The sequence below is a fragment of the Centrocercus urophasianus genome, unplaced genomic scaffold (assembly GCF_019232065.1).
Source record: "Centrocercus urophasianus isolate 14NV4802_14NV808 unplaced genomic scaffold, USGS_Curo_1.0 seq_16, whole genome shotgun sequence".
Taxonomy (NCBI): Eukaryota; Metazoa; Chordata; class Aves; order Galliformes; family Phasianidae; genus Centrocercus; species Centrocercus urophasianus.
The window spans coordinates 8,760,740-8,781,688 of NW_024884711.1; the positions used below are offsets into that span (position 1 = coordinate 8,760,740).

Genomic DNA, 20,949 nt, shown 5'->3' on the forward strand with positions numbered 1-20,949 from the left:
TCCTAATCTTGCATCTGATTGCCTAAACCTCCCATCTGTGGCTTTGTTTCAGAAGCACTTGCTTTGATAAAATAGATACTGCAGTGATTCAGCACAAATGAATTTTTAATGCAGGCAGTTTCTGTGGGGCTACTGGCACTAAGCTCACATGAAAAGCACATTCCTGGCAAAACTGTCATAATCCAATGAAACCAAGACTGTAGCTGATGTGGAATGATGTCTGATGAATAACAAAAGCTCATTTTAAGGTAAGGCTTACTTGGAGAATGGTCTCTCCCTATCCAAGCTGGGCAGCTGCAGCCTCTGAGACACAAACTCAAATTACTTTCACAGCCAGCTGGTTCAGGGGGTCTCCCACTCTATGAATGTTGCAGAATTACACAGGAAAGAGTAGCGCGCTAAATACACCAGCCTCTAAAATAACAGCTGTTGTCCCTCTTGCTCCTCCCTACGCTGTCTGATTTATCTGTAATACTCTTGAGTATTCACTGTGACTGGGATGCTGCGACCCACAGGCGTTTATCTCCAGTGAAGTGAAACAGGAGCTCTTCTTTGATTAACAGAAAAGGACTAGTCTGTACTGTAACCAATAAAGCAGTGTAACCATATGACTTCAGAAGTGCTTCTTAGGTTACAACAGTATTTGCCTCGTTTCTTCCCTAAGCTCTCCTGGTATTATGGAAACAAGGAGAAGAGAAATAACTGAAAAACAAAAAGAAACGCTGCCTTGTATTTGCCCTGGGGAGCTATTTTTCAAGGCTTGGCACCAGTGATAAAAACTGCAAATAAAGGTCATCAGCAGTGTAGCAAGAAATGCCCTTCAACATTGGATTTCGTAAACATGCCCGCAGGTCCACAAGGATCGTTGTTACAGTGGAATTTTTACTATCTCCTCAGTTCAGCTGCTTTCCCCAAACATATCTTCTGGCCAACTTCACACATACTTAACTGGACAAACGAGGAGTGTCCTTAGGCAAGGTTTAAGGCCACAGTGTTGCCTGCTGAGATGGAAGAAAATGTTTCAAATAAAACAAAACAAAACAAAAATCCAGATCTGAAATGTGTGTGCTCTGGGCAGACTCCCATCAGTGTCATTTCCCATTTCTTTTCACTATTTCATCTTCAAATGTGAGTCAGTAGTGCTCTCCCTCTTCTCTTTAGGAACTTAACCTCCTTCTCTTTCCTTTCTGAAAGCTTCAGCGTCTTTGATCACCTGTGGTCTTTGTCTCTGAGAACTGGTGTTTGGAATAAAAATTGGAAGGCTTAATGGCTTTTACTGAGTGCAAGCTTTGAGGGGCCATCCTGATGGCTTGTTACCCCTGTCCAGAGTGCTCTTGAGAATTTAAATCTTAAAATCTTGCTGGAGCTATTAATGTCATGTATTCAACGTTTGGAAGAAATGAATTACACATCTAATCATTAGCTTGTGGTCTGTAGTATATTACCAGCTTTCAAAACATATTGCACATCACACATTAATGATCACAGATACTATGGAAAGGTACCTACGTGCATGACCCACAGTTGCCACTCATGTTCGTGGCCTGCGTCGTGCAATCCATCTTCCACTCATTAATTAGAGCTTCTGTTTACATTTCCTCCAGGAAAGGTCCTGTTTTCTTCCTTCAGAGAATAGCACCTTCCTCTAGCCAGGGTCTTCTGCAGTGCCCCATCAGTAGAGCAGCTCAGTGGAACTGAGTGTACCACCTTTGTTTGCAGTTAAGTTACACCCTTATGCAGACAGCATTGCCCATTTCTGAGACCTGCTGGTTTCTGCATTCAAGCCAGTAGTGAAAGAGGATTTCAAACACATTTCAATACCAGCACCTGTATTAATTAATTAAGGTACTATTGCATTTTCCCTGAACTTCTAGCCCTTATAGGGACTTTTCCCTTTCTATACAAATTGCAAAACCTCATAGCACAGCATAATACCTTCCTTTGTCCTTCTGTTCACTCTTAGCACTACAATTTTAGGAGTTAAATTAATCAGGGAATTCATTTTATGCTGATTTTGTATAGAAAACCCCAGTAATTGCCTAATTGCTTAATAAAGTCTTAATATTTGTGTATGTAGCACTGGATCTAACTAAATATTTGAACTGTGGGATTTGTAAGTGATTTTAGCCTCTTGAGAAGTGCAATATTCACTCAGGTATATGCTGGTTTAAGAGTTTTCTTTTGCATGCTAGACATTTAAATACTACTTGAAGAAGCTTGGGTTTGGCATGAGAAGGAGCACCTACAATTAACTCGGAAATTGTAAATTAGATTTGTGGATAATAAAATCTTGAAGGCTGATATTATGTTCGCTTTAAGGTATATGCTTGTTCTTTCAAAACAATGTAGGTTGGGAATTTGAAGCATGCCAGCAATTTCCACACAAACTCTTTATGTGGCTACTCTTAATCCCAGCAGAGGGTCTTTGTGAAATTGCCTCAGACCAGCCCAGAAGCCAGTTTAGTGTAGGCCATCGCTAGGCTTCCTTAGTGAGGAATTAAAATATGTATAAAGGAGAGTGACCATGGAGTGTGGAGACACTCACCAGGCCATTTTCTCACATGGATGCATGTTGACACAGTGGAGTCCTTATAATGACTGGAGCTTTTCTGTGCTTTTGCATCGAATAAGCATTTATGACTAACAGCACTGCAGACTATTGATTTGCTTAAGCTGTTCACACTTGCATACCTTTTTTGAAACACAACATATATCTCTTTAGGGTACCATTCCTCCTGGTAGCAAGCTGTCACTCCCTAGGTTTTGTGCTGTTGTGAGATGAATGCTTAGAAAGCAGGATGCACTTGATTTTATTCATAAAGCATTGCGCATTGGATAGAACATCCTGGCTCTATCTAATTAAGCAATAATTCACCACGGGCAACAGTGTCTTTCAGAGTGGTTATTGTCTGTCTCAGCTGGATTGCTGAAAGGCAGAAGGCTGTGGGCTACGCAACTGGAAGAGCAGTAATCATCTGGGAATTTATTTTCAAGGATGCTTTACTAATGCGAAGTAAATAGTTTTGTCCTGTCTTAGGTTTTGGTTGCTTGTGGAGTGTTTATGTTATACACTGAAAGCAATGCCTGACTTTGTTCTAATGACATGAGATAGAGTCATGACAGCTGATCACAATCATTTCCTGCTATAGGTGTGTTACCTGAGTGAGATTGATTGGCCCTTCTTAATCTGTTAGCAAGGTTACTGGAGATAGGCTTTGCTAGAGGATATACAGAGCTACCATCAGGTCAGATATAGGGCTTTCTTGCTTTCTGTTTGGATTTTGTTGAATGTAACTTCAAAATCAAATGGAAGAATGGAAGGTAGACTGAGTACAGAACAGAAGCATACAGCCTGTGGAAGAGGTGAGAAAAGGGCATGCTGAACAGCCTGTGAACAGAACTGAAAGAAATTTCTTTGTCAGAACTGCGAAAGAAAAAGGAGGGGCAGGAGGTGGTTAGCATCATTAAAGAAACATGGAACAGGAAGTTAAAGGAAATATGGAGGTAAGAGATGCTGAAAGGTCAGAAACATTGTTGATAGTTTTGCATATTTGAGGACCTAGAAACGTAGTGCAAGAAGAGGCTCAGAAGCTCTGCTGAGTTACCTGAAGTCACAGGCAGGAAGCAGGCTGGTGGGCTACTTCAGAGGTCTGTTCTGTAGTCCTTATCTTACAGTAGAAGGTCATAGTACAGTAAAGGCCATAGAGCAGACTAAACGAGGAAGATGAGAGAAATTCTTAAGACAGAAGAAGCTGATGAAGAAAGACCTTCTTACAAAGCACCTTCTGTGTCATTGAGGACTCAAATCGAGATTTGATTTTTGTTTGTTTATCTCCCTATGAGCTCACAGCCATGCCATTACAGCTTTTAAGGCAGTAGGGTTGTTTTTTTTTTTCCCCTTCCCTTCAAACAGTGCATGGACAACTTGATTGAAGATCTTTCTTTATGTTGCCAAGCCCAGTCCCTCTGTAAACAAAGGTTCTGTGGTCTTTCAGTTCTGACAAGTTAAACAGCAAGGAAATCCTCTTTCCTTTGTGTCTTGAGTCTATATTATATTAAAACCTGAAGAGAAGAAAACCCAACCATATAGCTTCTGAGCTGCGTAATGTTGCCATTTCCTATCTGTCTCTTTTCTCTCTTAACTAGATCTTACAAGATTTCATGCAAATTTCCAGGCTGTTTTATGATGTCTGGAAATATCTCATGTATATTGTTTGAAAATATGCTCAAATAACCATTATGGGGGAGAAACTGCTTTGTGAATTATGTATCTGTAATAGCACTTCAAAGAGGTTCTCCCCTTTATCCTTGTTCTTTTTTCTTCCTGTGGAGAAGCTAAATATATCTAAAACAGAATGTTTAGAAATTGTCATTAATCATGATTTTTTTCTTTTTTCTCTCCACCCATAAACAAAGAAGGTAAGGTGGAGAGTAGGAAGGAACTTGATAATTATGGAGATGAATGCAAGTGATAGATAATGCACTAAATACAGCAATATTTTGTTGTACTCTGCTGCAGACCACGTTTTTTGTTTGTTTGTTTGTTGTATCTGTCTCTTGGGTTGTATCATGATTAAGATATAAGATTTTATTTCTGTATTCATCATGGAGTTTGGCTTTTGTGATCAGTGTATTTTGCTTATGGAGTGTGCGAGGCTTTTATTCTGTTGCTGTAATATCTGGCTATCAGAAAAGGCAACTATTTCTGAATGAATAGAAAACCTCTGCCATCATCTTCTGCGTGTGTGTGGAAGATAGTGGTTTTTATTGTCATAACTGTACCTTAAAATAGAAAGGAAGTCTTTTCAGTTCTAAACTTAGTTCTTGTTTTTCACCTGCTTTGCTGTTCTGAAAGTTTAACAGTCTTAGAGAAAGGTAACCATGCATCTGCTTCTCTTCCAGCCTTATTCCAACGTTCTAGTGTTAAGCACCTAGGTGAATCTATTCAAACTTGCCATAGAGGTCACTCTCATTCATTGGGATTGGGTCATTATGGCTTTATTACTGTGGCAACTGGATTTAATCTAAAAGGGGTTAGTCAAAATGTGGATCAGTTGCATCAGTTCTTTTCAAGTGCCTAGGCAGACTGTAATGTGGAAAGAATCACTGTACAGTTTTAGCTACCTAGTGATGAGGGACCACCAAAGCCTTGTGATTATATGTACTTGGAGGCATTCTACTACTGGCTGATTTTTATTTTTTTTCAAACTGGTTGGAGAGTATATGGTGATGTTTAGGTAGCATAGCTTCTCCCCAGTCAGTGGCTGAGTGGGTCATATACTTGCTCTGAAGCTGTGAACCATATCATTAGTCGTGCTTTGAGCATCAGCTCATTGGCTTCATGATATGATAGACAAAGGAATGCAGGCTAGGACCAACATGAAACAAGAAACTACTGTGGTGAATGGATTTGAGCTAACTAGGCTAGGACTAAGTATAATTTGTGTAGGAGGAGCTCAAATGAATTGAGGCACTGTGTAGCAGAGTATAAGCTTGAATCATGCTTGTTCAGATGATGGTTAAAACCTGCCTTGTCCTGCTATTTTTTTTTTCTTCCCTGTGAAGTGCTTTAGTGAGATGGCAATTATGCGCAAAGACCCACAGAGATATTTCTCCTCCTGGGACAAAGTGGCCTCAGTGCCATTTCCAGTTTTCCTGAGTTTTGCTTTAGAATCTCCATCTTTCCTTTTGGAGGTCAGGCAGGCCATTGGAATGGATTTGGTTATCCTGTCTCAAGCTGCTGTTCTCTCCCCCAGTTAGATCATTCCAGTATAAAGTGTCTGGATTCTAGCTGTGCTTAGTTCTGCTTGCTGGTGTCGGTGGAGATGCAAGGTGGGGAGAGTGGCAGCCCTCTCCTGAGAGAGCTGGAACAGTGAGAGGTGTGGAGATGTGAAGTCTCTTTGAACCACAAGTGGCTTTCTCTTTCCAAAACAATACTTGCAGTTGAAAACTGTAGGTGATATTTGGGCTGGGATGGAAACAGTATGGCTGTTCTTCACTTGTTTCCTGAAGCAAGGTTTTATTACATGACTGATACATGTCACAGACCGAAAAAGAACAACTGCAGAAGGCCTAACATTTTTATCTCCCTTCCTTTTCTTTTGAGTAACAAGCAGGAGGAATGAGTAACAAGCAGGAGGAACTGGAAACTGTGATGCACTCGGAAAGTTATGACCTTGTCGCTATCACAGAAACATGGTGGGATGACTCCCACAATTGGGATACTGCCATCGACGGCTATAGACTCTTTAGGAGAGATAGGCGAGGTAGGAGGGGTGGGGGAGTTGCTCTCTATGTCAGGGATTGGATAAACTGTGAGGAGCTCCCTACGAGAAACAGTCAGGAACAGGTTGAGAGCCTGTGGGTTAGGATTAGAGATGGGACTAATATAGGTCAGCTGGTGTTAGGGGTATACTACAGACCACCTGATCAAGGGGAGGCTGTTGACAAGGCTTTCTTGCTCCAGATGCATGAGATGTCTGGCTCACGGGCTCTTGTCCTGGTGGGGGACTTCAACCATCCGGACATCTGCTGGAAAAACCACACGGCGAGCTGTAAGAGCTCCAGAAGGCTCTTGGAATCCATTGACGACAGCTTTCTGGTTCAGGTATTGGACAGACCGACCAGAGGTGAAGCGTTGCTAGACCTGCTGCTCACCAACGCTGAGGAGATCATCAAAGGCGTCAAGGTCGGAGGCTGCCTGGGCTCCAGCGACCACGCCCTGGTTGAGTTTGTGATCTCAAGCGATGTAGGCCTGGCAAAGAGCAGGATCAGGACACTAAACTTTAGAAAAGCAAACTTCAAACTACTCAATGGATTGCTGGCCAAGATCCCCTGGCGCGCTGCCCTCAAAGACAAGGATGTTGAGGAGAGCTGGCGGCTCTTCAAAGATGCCCTCCTGGAAGCACAAGAGGTCTCCATTCCTCTGAATAAGAAAGTGGGCAGGCGAGGTAGGAAACCGGCATGGCTCAGCAAGGACCTGCTGAGAGAACTGAGGGCGAAGAAAGGGGTGTACAAGCTCTGGAAACAAGGCTGTGTCACCTGGGAAGAATACAGGAATGCCGTCCGGACTTGCAGACGTGGGATCAGGGAAGCCAAGGCGCAGGCAGAACTGAACTTGGCAAGGGACGTGAAAAACAATAAGAAAACCTTCTACAGGTACATTGGCCAGAAGAGACAGGCCAAAACGGGCGTACCTACTTTGGTAAATTTAAAAGGAGAACTGGCTTCAACAGATGAAGAGAAAGCTGAGGTGCTGAATGAGTTCTTCACCTCGGTCTTCACTGGTGGCCAGGATTCTAGTCTTTTTCACGTCCCTGAACCCTGCATCCCCAAACCTCTATGTGGGGACCAAGGAGGTAAATCCCTCCCCACTGTAAGGGCAGAGCAAGTCCGAGAGTGCCTCCTTAGACTGAATGAATTCAAGTCTATGGGGCCGGATGGCTTGCATCCCAGGGTCCTGAAGGAGCTGGCTGAGGTGGTTGCCGAGCCGCTCTCCATCATATTTGAGAAGTCGTGGCTGTCAGGTGAGGTCCCGGATGACTGGAGGAAGGGTCACGTCACTCCCATATACAAGAAGGGGAGCAGGGAGGACCCGGGGAACTACAGGCCGGTGAGTCTCACCTCCGTGCCTGGGAAGATCATGGAACGGATCCTCCTGGACAACATGCTCGATCACATAAAGAATGAGCATGTGATCCGAGACAGCCAGCACGGCTTCACCAAAGGAAGGTCATGCCTAACTAATCTTGTGGCCTTCTATGATGGAGTGACGGCATTGGTGGACGAAGGGAAGGCGACTGATGTCATTTACCTGGACCTGAGCAAGGCCTTTGACATGGTCCCCCATCACATCCTCATCTCCAAATTGGAGGGAAGTGGATTTGATGGGTGGACGACCCGATGGGTAAGAAACTGGTTGAAAGGCCGCAGACAGAGGGTGGTGGTCAATGGCTCTATGTCCAGGTGGAGGCCGGTAACAAGTGGTGTCCCCCAAGGGTCTGTCTTGGGACCGGTGCTCTTTAACATCTTTATTAATGACATCGATGAGGGAATTGAGTGCACCCTCAGCAAGTTTGCTGACGACACCAAGCTGAGTGGTGCGGTTGATACGGTGGAAGGAAGGGATGCCATTCAGAGGGACCTCGACAGGCTGGAGGGCTGGGCTCGGGTGAACCTAATGAGGTTCAACACGGCAAAGTGCAAGGTTTTGCATTTGGGCCGGAAGAACCCCAGGCACCCGTACAGGCTGGGAGGAGCGGTCCTTGAGAGCAGCTCGGCAGAGAAGGACCTGGGGGTCCTGATGGACGAGAGACTGAACATGAGCCAGCAGTGCGCTCTGGCAGCTCGAAAGGCAAATGGGATCCTGGGCTCCATCAGGAGAGGGGTGGTCAGCAGGGACAGGGAGGTGATTGTCCCTCTCTACTCGGCTCTTGTGAGGCCCCATCTGGAGTACTGTGTCCAGGTGTGGAGCCCTCAGTACAAGAAAGACATTGAGATTTTGGAAAGGGTCCAGAGGAGGGCGACTAAGATGATCAGGGGGCTGGAGCACCTCCCCTATGAGGACAGGCTGAGGGAGTTGGGCTTGTTCAGCCTGGAGAAGAGAAGGCTGCGGGGTGACCTCATTGCAGCCTATCAATACCTGAAGGGAACCTACACCCACGAGGGGAGTAAACTCTTCAAAAGGGCTGACAACAGCAGGACTAGGGGAAATGGATCCAAGTTGAAGGAGGGAAGATTTAGGTTGGACGTTAGGGGGAAGTTCTATACAAGGAGAGTGGTTAGGCCCTGGAACGGGCTGCCCAGGGAGGTTGTGGATGCCCCGTCCTTGGATGTGTTTAAGGCCAGGTTGGACAGGGTCCTGGGCAACCTGATCTGAATGTGTGTGTTTGGTGGCCCTGCTAGGCAGGGGGGTTGGAACTACATGATCCTTGAGGTCCCTTCCAACCCGGGTGATTCTGTGATTCTGTGATTCTGTGATTCTTTTCTAGGATATTTTACCACTTGCATTTCTGTCGCTTATTCAGATTTTGCCTAATCTAATAATAATTTCTAATAATAATAATCTAATAATCTAATAAAAATTCTAATAATAGTAATCTGAAGAAGTCATGCAAAATAACCAATATTTTTTATCTTCCTTTAGGTGATAACTGGAAGATCTTTGAAAGTACTGACCAAGCTTATACCAGAATCATCTCCAGCTCATGTTTCAGGGCTATAAAGCCACCTGAAAACTTCTTCCTCAGAATATCTGTCCTGTGTTTCTCTCTGCTACTTTAGGAGGAACCACCCAGGTAGGAAACCAAATGATAATACGAGTGACAGAGCAGAAAGTTCTGTGTTTTCTTCCTTTTATAATCCTCTTGTAATTTTTTGGTATTTTCAATATGCCAGTTCAGCAGCTAAAATTATCTGAGCTGTAAAACCTCCACCCAGCCATCAGCTAAAAGCCTCTTCAGCAACAAAATATCTGTCAAGCCTGCTTGATTTAGTGCATTGTATTTAGTGAGCACATGGCCTATTCCTTGGACCACTGAAGGTGATTAATTTTTTTTTTGCAATGGAACTTTATTGGATAAGATCACATAATTATTTAATGAGGTTTAGCCATGGAGATGCAGGCCTGTATCTGAAATATGCTCCTTAAACTGTTCCATCTAGTTCTGCATGCTCAGACAATTAAGATGAAAGTAGGTTTGTGTGCACTGGAAAACTCAAGAATTTGAAGTAATTAATGTAATTAAAGTGGATTTGTTAAATAGGATTAATTCCAGATCTCTTTCCAAAGCGAATTAAACTGAACCAAGTTAAGGCTGCTTTGATTCTGAGTAAAAGCATCCACTTGCCAGCCTAATGCAGTTTAAGTAATCTTCTTAAAAAGTGAATTTGGATCAGTTTTCCTGAATATTTTCCTAGTTCCTTTGGATTAAAACAAATGATTTCAACTTTACTTGCTTTAAGGCCTCGTTGAATGTGACACACAAGATTGGAGACTATGAGTAGTACTCAGGAAATAGCATTTGCATGGTACTCAGGAAAAAAGTGTCTGCATGCCTGTTTAGGATTGAAGTGAATGGATCTTTATGTACTTCTGTGTGCTAAACCGAAGCAGTCCAGTTTTATGCATCTGCTACATTTTCAGTGTTTACACTTTAGATGCCTACAAACAGAGTGATAAAAGCATAAAGGCAGGCATTGTTATATAAGGTATGTTGCTGTTGTTCAAGTTCTCTTGGGTTATATTCTGCTTTATAGCATGAATTTCTGCTCTTTAAGGTTATCAGGTGAGTTGTACCTTAAGCCCTACTGAGTGCTGAATTACTGGGAAACTTCTGAACCTCTGTTTAGTGTCTATTCTTTGAGCTGCTGGCTGCCTATGTGGATGGCTCAGACTGTATCTGGCTTCATGACTTACTGGCAGAACCTTTGTCTCCTGTAGTTTCCCTCTAGAGTGTGGATTTTTCACTTTTTTGATCTGATGCTGTTTGAGACAGTGTACTAGGAACCAGGTGGGGTGTTGTCTGGCTATGCCAATGGTTTAAAAAATCACAGTGCTCTTTCCTCCATAATGTTGTTTTTTTTTTTCCTCGTGTCTGTCATCTGAAGCCAGTTGCCTCACTTTAAACAGGAGTTGCATATATTAGACAGGAAAGTTAAAAATGTTTATGTTTTGCTGAAGTAGCATATAGTGTATCTAAAGCAGTATTTACTGTGGGAAAACAATTGTGTGGTACTGTTTACTGGCCAGTGCCCAGGTCTGCAAAATATCAAAGACAGTGTCTAAAAACAGACATAGATGGGTAAGTTCCTGAAAATGGGGCTCAATTTCAGCAACTGGTAGCATCAAAGTCAGAATCGCTGCTAACTTTTTGTTGGACAGTATGTAGTCTTAGCAGTTTGTCTGTGTGCTGGCACTTACAATATCAGTGCCTACAAGGTCCCTTTGATCATTTTGAGTTTGATGGGACTTGTCATGTGAAGAAGTCATGATTCCTGTCAGATGAATTAAAATGCACAGCTATACTGCTGTTTTTTAGATCTGTTAAGCTATGATTCACAAAGGCATCTTAAAACTGTCCTTGATGTATTGACTTATGTCTCCATTACCTGAAATGGATTACTTTTGATTGCAAGGGGGCTTGAAAGGGTAAGAATACCTTCCTCATGAATATTTTTGAGAGAAAAGATTACGTCGGGGTATTTGAGCCTGTCAGGCTCAGAAGAAATATGGGCATACTTTCCCAATTAGGTACCAGAACTAATGTGAAAATTAGATACAGATTCTTGACCCAAGCTCATAAGAACACAGCTCTGTGTTGTGCCGCTGAAGTTTACTGCCTAGAGTCTATCCATTACTCTGCTGCAGGTTGTAGATAGGCTTGAAAGATGTACCTGACCTGCCTACTAGATGTTCAGCTGCATGAATACTATTCTGTATTACTGGTGGTACAGGCAGGCTTAAGAAAGAAATGTTTTCTATGCAGTGTATGTTAAACAAATACGATTTCATAATTCCCAACTAACAGGCAATCTAAACAACTATTTTTTCTTTGATCTATGTTTTTTTCAGTGCTACTCTGTTTGAAAGGAGGAAGTCAGTATCAAAACATAAAAGGCTTTCTTCCTTGACAACAGGTTATGCTTTTTCCAAGAAGATAGCAATGCAATTTAAACGTCGATCTGTGGTCATTTCCCCTAACTGGTCTGATCTGTCACTAAAGCCCAACACTTTATCGTATAATAAGCTCACAATCTTTGATTGTCACTGACACCAGCACAGGAGCACTGATCAGAAAAAATCTTCCTTTGATTTCTCTGGGTGGAGGATCAGATGCAGCAGTGCAAAGGAAAGAGCTGAGAGGAAAAAAATAGAAGGGAAAACACAAGAAACTTTTGATTTGCTGCCCACAGAGATATTCTTTAGAACTACAGACAACAGTCCGTTTTCTCTTCTTAGGGTGAGCAAAACCTTTCTATATGCAACACCTGCAAATTACAGAATAATGTGAGATGTCTTAAAAACAATGTTATATTATGGTATGTGACTTCCAGTAGATACTTCTGCTCCACAGCTATGTGTATGCAGCCACCTAGTCCTTGGTTTTTTTTCCTGTTTCAGAAAGAGATTTTTTCCCAGATCTATTCAAACTCAAACTTAGTGTTTATTGGCTTTGCATTTAGTTCAGTTCTGACAAGATTTAATTTTTCAGATGCCTCTTGATTCAAAGAGTCCGTTCATAACTATAGGTAGACAGGCAAGCTTGTGAAGTGCAAATGCTTTATGCTTTCTGGTATCTCCTTCTTGAGAGCAAAGGTTTGCACGTTATGAGAGCTCTGTATCAGATTTTTGCTGTTGGTTGGCAACCCTGCACATGACAAAGGAGTTGAAACTAGATGATCATTGCGGTCATTTTCAACCCAGGCCGTTCTATGATTCTGTTCTTTTGAGCTATCGTGATGACATGGACAAACTATTCCATTATATTCAGGAGTGTGGATGCTCTGTTGTATCATATATGCTTCTAAGCCACTGAGAATATTCTGAGGTTTTTGAGGATTCCACACTTACCCCAAATTCTTACTCTTCTGTAGTTGTTGCCCGTACATGTCCTGAGCTCACAGCATGTCTGTATGCCAGTACAGGTGTAAGAGACTTCAGGTGCCTCAATCATCTGCAAACCTCAGCAAGGCTTTCAGATTAATGTATGTGTATTTTGAGAAAAAGAATTGTGCATTCTTCTAAGCTGCATTTTCAAATAGAAGTCTTCCTTTGATTTATGAATTTATTTTGCTCACAGGGACAGTGCAGTTAGAGCTATTCTAAAGTAACTTTTCACATCAGTAGCAGGGCTGCTGTGAGAAAGGATGAAAGTGGATGCTAAGATATTTTAGGAAGTTTCTTGTTCATTTAAAAAGAAAGTACAGTAATTAGACAAAGCAACCAGTGCCAAATGCAATGTAGCACCTATGAAAGACTTAATTACAGAGGAAGGTTATGTGTCCCAATTGACAGAGTAATCTGTACTCTAATTTACTTGTCTTACAACTCATTACATCTGAGATATTGATTTTCCAGTAGATGCCTTCAGTGGATAAATAAGTGCATTTTCTCAGGGACCTTGTTTTGAGTCTGATCTGTGAACCCCTGTCAAATGAGCATAGAAAGCTCAAACTTCTCTATTAGGCGGTGTCTCTAGAATAATCAAAGCAGTCATACTTCAATACTGCTAGTAACTTGTAAACAAAGGGCAGACAGAAATGAGTCAGATAGAATTGTTGCCTTTGAGACTTAAAAGATGATGCTCTAGCAGGAAGTAGAAGTAAACAGTGATTAGATTTTAGTTATGGACCTCGAATTTTAGGCTTTAGTAACACATTTACTTCAATTATACTCTATAAACTTAGTGCAGCGAGCCAAGGAGATGAGGGGAACCTAGAGTTGTTAAACCTTGTTCTGATGCTTTATAAGAAGTTGAACATCTTCAAAGTATACTTCAATTCATAAAGTAGTCACTCTGTTGTGGGTGAGATAACTGCTAACTGTGGCCGAGGAAGCATGAGATATTTATGTAATGTATGTATGTAAGATTTATCCGGAGCTCTAGAATTCTGGAAGGTATTACAGTGTTGTATTGGTCAGAATTTTCAGCATTTGCAACTCTTGCACTGATTGGCAGAAGTTATTTGTGCTCAGCAATTCAAAGCAACAAGAATTTAATTGAGAAGTATTATGTTCCCACTATGTTCTCTTAAACAAATAATTCCCTGGGATATTTTTTGCATTTTTTCTTCCTTTTTTTCTTCTTTTTTCTCTTGGAAGTAAATAGTCAACTTGTTAATTGCTTACTTACTAACGCATTACTGGAAACACTGTTGATGGTTTGATTTTATAAGTAACGCGTAATTGACTATATCCAAGATCCATCCAGACTTGCATTTCCAGCGACCAGCATTAGTCACTAGCATGAGTTTTAGAGAGTGAAATTCAATTTTTCATGGAAAATTTTGCGATAGTATAATAGAATAATAGAATGATTTGGGTTGGATGGGACCTTAAAGATCATCCAGTTCCAACCGTTTGCCGTGGACAGAGTTGCCACTCACCAGATCAGTCTGTCCAGGGTCCCATCCAACCTGGCTTTGAATGCCAGGGCATCCACAGCTTCTTAGGCAGCCTGTACCAGTGTCTTATTTCCCTCTGAGCAAAGAGTGTCTTCCAAACATCTAAACTAAATCTACCTTATTTTTTTATTTTTTTTTTTCTTCTAATTCTAATCCATTCCCCCTTATCCTGTATCCATCAGTTGATGTAAAAAGTCACTCTCCTTCCTAATTATAAGCTCTTTTCAAGTACTGGAAGACCACAACGAGATCTCCCCAGAACCTTCTGTTCTACAGACTGAACAAACCCAACTCCCTCAGCCATTCTTCATAGGAGAGGTACCCCAACCCTCTGATCATCTTTGTGGCCTTTCTCTGGGCCTGCTCCAACAGTGTCCTTTTTGTGCTAGGGGTCACATGTTGACTAGAGAGACAACAGAAAAATTGTACTTGGCCTTCTCTTTAAACCTACTGAATATCCTGTAGAAATACAGTTTGCTCTGTTATATCTTTGATCAGTTTTAAAAATTCCTTCTGTTCTTATGTGTTTCTTTCTTGCCTAGGAACTCATCACTGTTTTCTATGCATTGTTTATGGATCTGTCATTCCCAATTTTTTTTCTTTCCAAACAAAAGTAATAATCTTTCTGTTTTTAATCTCTCCCAGTATGGAAACATTTCTGTGCCTTCAATCATTTTTATTGCCCTTTGCTGCCCCTTTCTATTTATAGGTTGTTTTTTTTTTTTTGTAAAATTGGATGAGCAGAAATGTTATATGATAGCACCACATTTTTTTTTTTTCTTTTTAATGTAGTGGCACTATGATATTTTCTGGATTGCTTGTTCCTTAATGAAGGCTAAAAAGCTATTCAGTGTTTTTCATAATGCCAGTGGGCACTGTCCTTCTCAGAAAAATGTCTGATTCCCTTTTTATCTAAATTGTTATTGAGTATGGGCCATCAGAGTATACAAGCAGTTCACCTTGTTCCTTCCATTATTCTGCATTCAACTCCATTTATGATGCATTTGCTATTATGTTATTCAGCTCCCTAATTACATCAGGTTCCTTAGTCAGCAATCATTCTTTAGGCCATGTGAGTTGGCAAGAAAACAAACAAGTCCTCCTTCCCCTCAAAAGAGATTTATGACGCAGTGAAGGCAAACAATTTTGGATCACGTGCACTTTATCCTATCTCTCTTCAATCTTATTCACATGAGAAGATGCCTGCCTTTGGAGTGCCATTTATTTTCAAGGGATGTGATCACTTACAGGGTTGAGCACAGAGAATAGTGTGCAGATGAGGACCCCAAGTTATTCCAGTCCTATCAATGATTCTTTGAATACATGCAGCTTTTTTCTCTCCATCTGATTTTTCTGTGGCATTTTCAAGCTGCTTGTTTCTCCAACATCTTTTTAAGCAGATCTTTTCTGAAGATGTTACCCTTAGGGCTAACTGGCACCTGGATGTTATGTATTTTATTTCTGTTTATATCAGTAGGGATATTGTTTAGTCTAGTGGCTGGCAGTCTTCTTGGATAGCTGCTTTAACTCGCCTTAATGCAGACCTGTCCCCACAAACACCTGGTTGCTTCCATTGCTGTGTGGCATTGTGAGCTATCTAGCATCTGAATTTGATAATCTCCATGTATGAAAAGGCTTCCCATTCAGAGGAAGCTTTGCTTCTTAAAAAGGAAGGCAAAATCAGCAGACTGTTGTACGCCCCTAGTATCTGATTTTCACAACATCCCAAGTAGTGTTGTGTAGCCCTAATGCACAGCAACCTGAGTATCATTCAACTAAAACCAGTCCCTATTTTAGGAGCTCTAGTTCATGGCTTCAGGATGTGTATTTTTTCACCTTGCTTTCTCATAATATGTTGACTTAAGTAAATAATTTGAGAGCAGAAAAATTTGTATCTACAGAAAAGTTTGGAACGCACTTCAGTAATCTTGATTAGAGAAGCTTGGTTGTCTTTCAGTCAAGTACTTGTATTTTGTTTTTTCACTTAAAAGTATTCTTTTCATTTTATACATCATCATGTAAAATTAACCTGTGTGCCTATGTGCAATAGACTGACTGGAATACTAATGAGAGTAACAGTGCTGAAAAGCCTCTCATTCTGATATTTGTATGTTCAGTGTCAGTGTTGCTTGGCATCATGACAGTTGTTTTTATCCATTCACTCCTTAAATCGCCTAGTTACTAGATTTCAGCAGTTAGTTACTAGATTTCAGCAGGATGTGGAAATGTAAAGTATCATTAAAATATTGCTTAAAGATTTTTCTTGATGAGATCTTTTTTTCCCTTCATTTTTCCAAGTCTTTCAGAATTTGAACCTGTCTGTAACAATTTTTCTTTGGTAGTAACAGTAAAAAGCCACTAAATGTCTGTACTTTTAATAATGGAAAAATATCTGCCACCATGTCTTTATACCTTGCACAGTAGACTCTGTCTGATATTTGTTCTTTTTTTGTTGCTTTTTTTTCCCTTTCATTCATTATATCAGATCTTGATCATTCTGAACTTCCTTTTATGCAGTGTAAAATAGTTTATGCTCTTCTCATTTACACATGGCAAAGATTTTGGAACTTCATAAGTTTCTCCTTTCCAGTCTCTACTCCCTCTCACTCTTTAAAATCTCAACTTGCAACCCCACATGTTGTTTTCTTAACAAGATGGAGGATGATCATGACCTAGTCCCAGAAATGCTATTTTTGATCTTCAAAGGGTGAAGCTAATAAATTAAATAATGTTCTTCCCATATCAAAGTCAGAGGAAGGCTTACTCATCTCTTTCTTTCCCTTGAAATTGTCTCATTCCTTGAATCCAGAGACGTTTTTATTGTATATATGTGTGAGGTATCAGCAAGTCCTGTCCCCAGCCTGCAAGTGTTGGAAGCTTTTGATCAATTCCTTTCCAGAGATCTGCTAACAACAATTTAACTTAGCATAATTAGATTCATAGGAGTTGCACGGGATCTCTCTATTTACAGTCTGTACAAGAAAAGATCTGTAATCTGTTGTCTTATTTCTTATTTCTAATCCATACATAATGTCAGCTTTTCTACATGAAACATTAGTACAAAGTCTATGACCATAAAGTGCAACAGATTTGCCTTGCTGTCTCTGAGGCCCTTCACGTATGTGCTAACAGCACGTCTAATATGAGTGCAAGCAAGATGGAGAAGCGTCCCTCTTGCCTTGTGCAGGGTGCTTGCAAGGGAGATTAAAATTGAGTGGCTGCAGTGCTGAGCATTTGTACCCCTTGTACTCCATGTGCTTAAAAAGCCTTGCTTTTTATTGTCAAGCATTTTTATTTGGTGTGAATTCAGTCAGGAACGAAGTTGACTCTGGCACCAGAGCAAGACTAAGCACTGAAGAAAATGGAGGTGAGGGTGTATCTCTATCGTATACTGCTGTAGTTTAACGCAGCAGGTGGCTCAGCATCACACAATTGTTTACTTACTCCCTTCCCAGTGGGCTTGGGGAGAGAATTGGAAAAAACCAACAAAGTAGAACTCATAGGTTGACATAAAATTGTGACACACAAGCAATTGCTCACCACTTCTCAACTAATGCCCAGCTAGACCCTGAGCAGCAGCAGAGAGCCAGAGGAACTCCATCTCCTTTCAGAACTCCTTCCACATGCTGCCATATGGTATGGAATGTCCCTTTGGCCAGTTTAAGTCAGCTGTCCTAATTCTGTTCCCTTGTAGCTCCTTGGGCCCTTCACTAAGAATGGCCTTGCAGCAACTGTAAGCATCAGTGTGTTATCAGCATCGTTTTTCTCCTAGAACTAAAACATGGCGTTGTACCAGACACTCAGAAGAAAACAATTCTATTCCAGCTGAAACTAAGACAACACTGTATGTGTGTGTATGTGTGTGTTTATATATATATATATATATATATATAACCCGATATATTTTATACATATATATATAGGGTATATATATATATACCCTATATAGCTAGGGTATAGGGTGTATATATATATACACCCTATACCCTAGCTAGTTCTGTAAAGTGCAGTGTTACATAGTGCACTTACAGGCCAGTGCAGACATTTGCTGAACAGCAAATTGATCTGGGGAGAGCAGACAGCAGAATCAGTGATGTGTGCCCAAATATAAAACTGCACATTAGGTGTATGGTGGGAATAGCAAACACCTGAAAGAAAGGCACAGTTAGAGCTGTTTGCATAATTTTCATAGCACACACAAGTGTTAAAAAGGAACAGGAGTGATTAGCAAATGACTCGAGCGTATTGCATGTGATTGAAAGTTAATATTCTTTCTGGTGCCTGGGTTAAATGCATTTAACACTATGATACAGAACTTGCTTATTTCAAAGAGATGTGACAAATCATTAGGCACAGTTCTAATCGTTCCTTTAGAGTACTGACACTCAGCAGACTGTGTTGGATTCTAATCCATCGAGATCACATGCTCTAAATTTTCTCATGCTCATGGACTTTGGTGCTGTTTTTGATGCATTGCTGGCTTATTTCTAAAGCTTACTCTAACATATCTGAAATTGTGTGCCTTTAACACCCTTCCTCACAATATCAACTACGTGTATTCTTTGGTCCACGGTGCAATTAATCAGAGCACCTGGGGTAGAAGTGCAATGGATACATACACATGCCTTTCTGAAGTGTCAGTACTCTTACCTATACCAAAAAAAAAAAAAAAAAGAAAAAAAAATCCAAACAAACCAATGAATTCTGGATGTGCTTATATGCCTAATTTTTCTTACTACTCTGAAATATCCTCTGGGCTCTCAGATCAGTCCCCATGGTATGGTCTGGAATTGCTTTCTTGTAGCTTGTGACTGGTCTTCTGAGCCACTGAATCTTTCCAGCTTAGCTCATCTTTAATCTCAGTTGTTTCTGGAGCTAGACCAGCACCTCTGCTAAAAAAGAATGTTCCTCCTCTATCTCAAAGCCTCCTGTTCATCTCCCTGAGGCTTCTGATGCTACATACTTCCCTGATTTATGGCTTGGTTTCTTTGGTAACCTTCCACTGTTCTGAATTCCCACCTTACAGCAGTTTAAGTACTGCATTAAGCATTCTCCATTTGCTTTGTCAGTAGAGAGATGCACGAAGACGCAGAGAGCTTTCACCAGGCGATGACTGTCTTTTTATTCTTTTCAAAACACTACAGAATGTTCTTTTTGGATTTTTGGATGACTGTTTTTTTTTTTTCTTTTTCCTTTTTATTGTATTATCTTTCCTGGATGTTTCTGAACAGTGGATTATTTTCAGCCTTGTGCAGTGCTTAGAAGAGCAATTAATCATACTAGTATGGACATTTAGAAGTTCCAGCTTACCCCTTGTCCTATTTGCTTCACATGAATACTGCTTGTACACACAGCTAATGGTGTAAGGTACCTGTGCACACCTGCCAATTCCAACCACTCTGTCCTGTGTGTTCAAGACTTGAAAAATTGAGTCAGATGACATAGAACACAAGTCACTAAGAGCAAAAGCAACTTTAATTCCTACCATTATTTTCCCAGAAAGGTCTCTGGTGGTCACAGATCTTATGTTATTATCTTGTTTTTTCCCAGGACTGGCAATGATATGTGGGAAGTCAATGAAATGCCTGGTTATCAGTGAATTCACATTCCTCTGTCTGAAAATACCCTCATGTTCAACAAACCATAAATTTAGTACTCTTGAGGTCCTGCCACATAATTGCTTTCACATGCCACTTCATAGGGATATTTCCAAGACTGACACATGTAAAATATGAATTGTCTGAAAACTTAAGTGATACATTTTTAAAAAAGAGCTTTTATCCCATTGCTCCTAAAGTGGTTGAGCTGTGTGCACATGTGGAACGAGGCTATTAGACAGGTAGTAATGCAGCTTCTCAGACATCTTGCCATCACCAAACACATACACAAACATACCCTATTGGCTCTTTCAGTGGTAATTTGCATCATTTTTCCTTGTTTGAGGTGGGACCAGATACACATTTCAAAGCATAGGAATGCATGAAGGTTCTGCTCACTTGCTCTTGCTGCACTTGCTCTGATTTCACTCCTCTCCACCAACTTAGTGCAAAACAAAACAGAGGGACAGTGTGGTTTTCAGTCTCATCTCCACATATCCATATGCAGCTGGATGATCTAATTTTAGGTCTGTCAGCTTTTGCAGTGATAAGTTAGCAATATAGATCACATATAAGCTGCATCACAATGATTTTAAAATGAGATTTATTCATTTAAAGTGGATGATAAATGATTCTCTTTTATCAGACTCTTGCAAATAAGATTAAAGCAAGATTATTTTCCTGGAATAAGGGAACAGCTGGCACAAAGCTAATGTCTCTAGGTTGTACTGTGCTTGCCTGACCTTGTAGAGATGTATAATGACAACAGGGAACATCCAGGTAGTCTTTCTGCTTTTAAAATCCTGTTTATGTATTACAACCAGCTGCTATCTGGAGTACTGAAATGTTATGAATTATATGAGTGCTATGACAAGCATTGGCAGGAACAGGCCGTGGCCCAGAGAGCACAGTCTACCCTGGTCTTTTGGATACACATATGATGAGTCTTTTCCAAAACATGTAGGATGATCTGCTCTGTGCTCATTTAGCATTAGAAGAAGACTACAACATCATGCAGAGTACCTTGAGTGTACTTCCCTCACGGTTAACTCATGGACACTCAGCCTTGATGTCTGATCCTTCCCTTTTGCTTCCATGAGGGCTGTGTTATAGCCTGTTGGAGTTCTCAGTTTATAATATGAAACAAAGAATGTATGTTGCACATCCTTAGTATGACATGAGATAGTGGAGGAGGCCAAATCCAAATGAGCCTGTCAGCGTTATGTAC

The 20,949-nt window shown here is 40.9% G+C and overlaps 1 protein-coding gene across 8 annotated transcripts in view; it reads left to right on the forward strand.

Annotated features, from left to right (window-relative positions):
- Nucleotides 1–20,949, forward strand: part of GADL1 (glutamate decarboxylase like 1) — a 249,377-nt gene that overhangs the window by 81,355 nt on the left and 147,073 nt on the right. For 7 of the 8 annotated variants that reach the window (XM_042816571.1, XM_042816573.1, XM_042816572.1 and 4 more), the window contains one exon: nucleotides 9,146–9,296. The exons of the other annotated variant lie outside the window; for it this stretch is intronic. The gene's annotated coding sequence lies outside the window, so the exon portion shown is untranslated. The remainder of the gene's footprint in view (nucleotides 1–9,145; nucleotides 9,297–20,949) is intronic. 8 annotated transcript variants of the gene reach the window in all.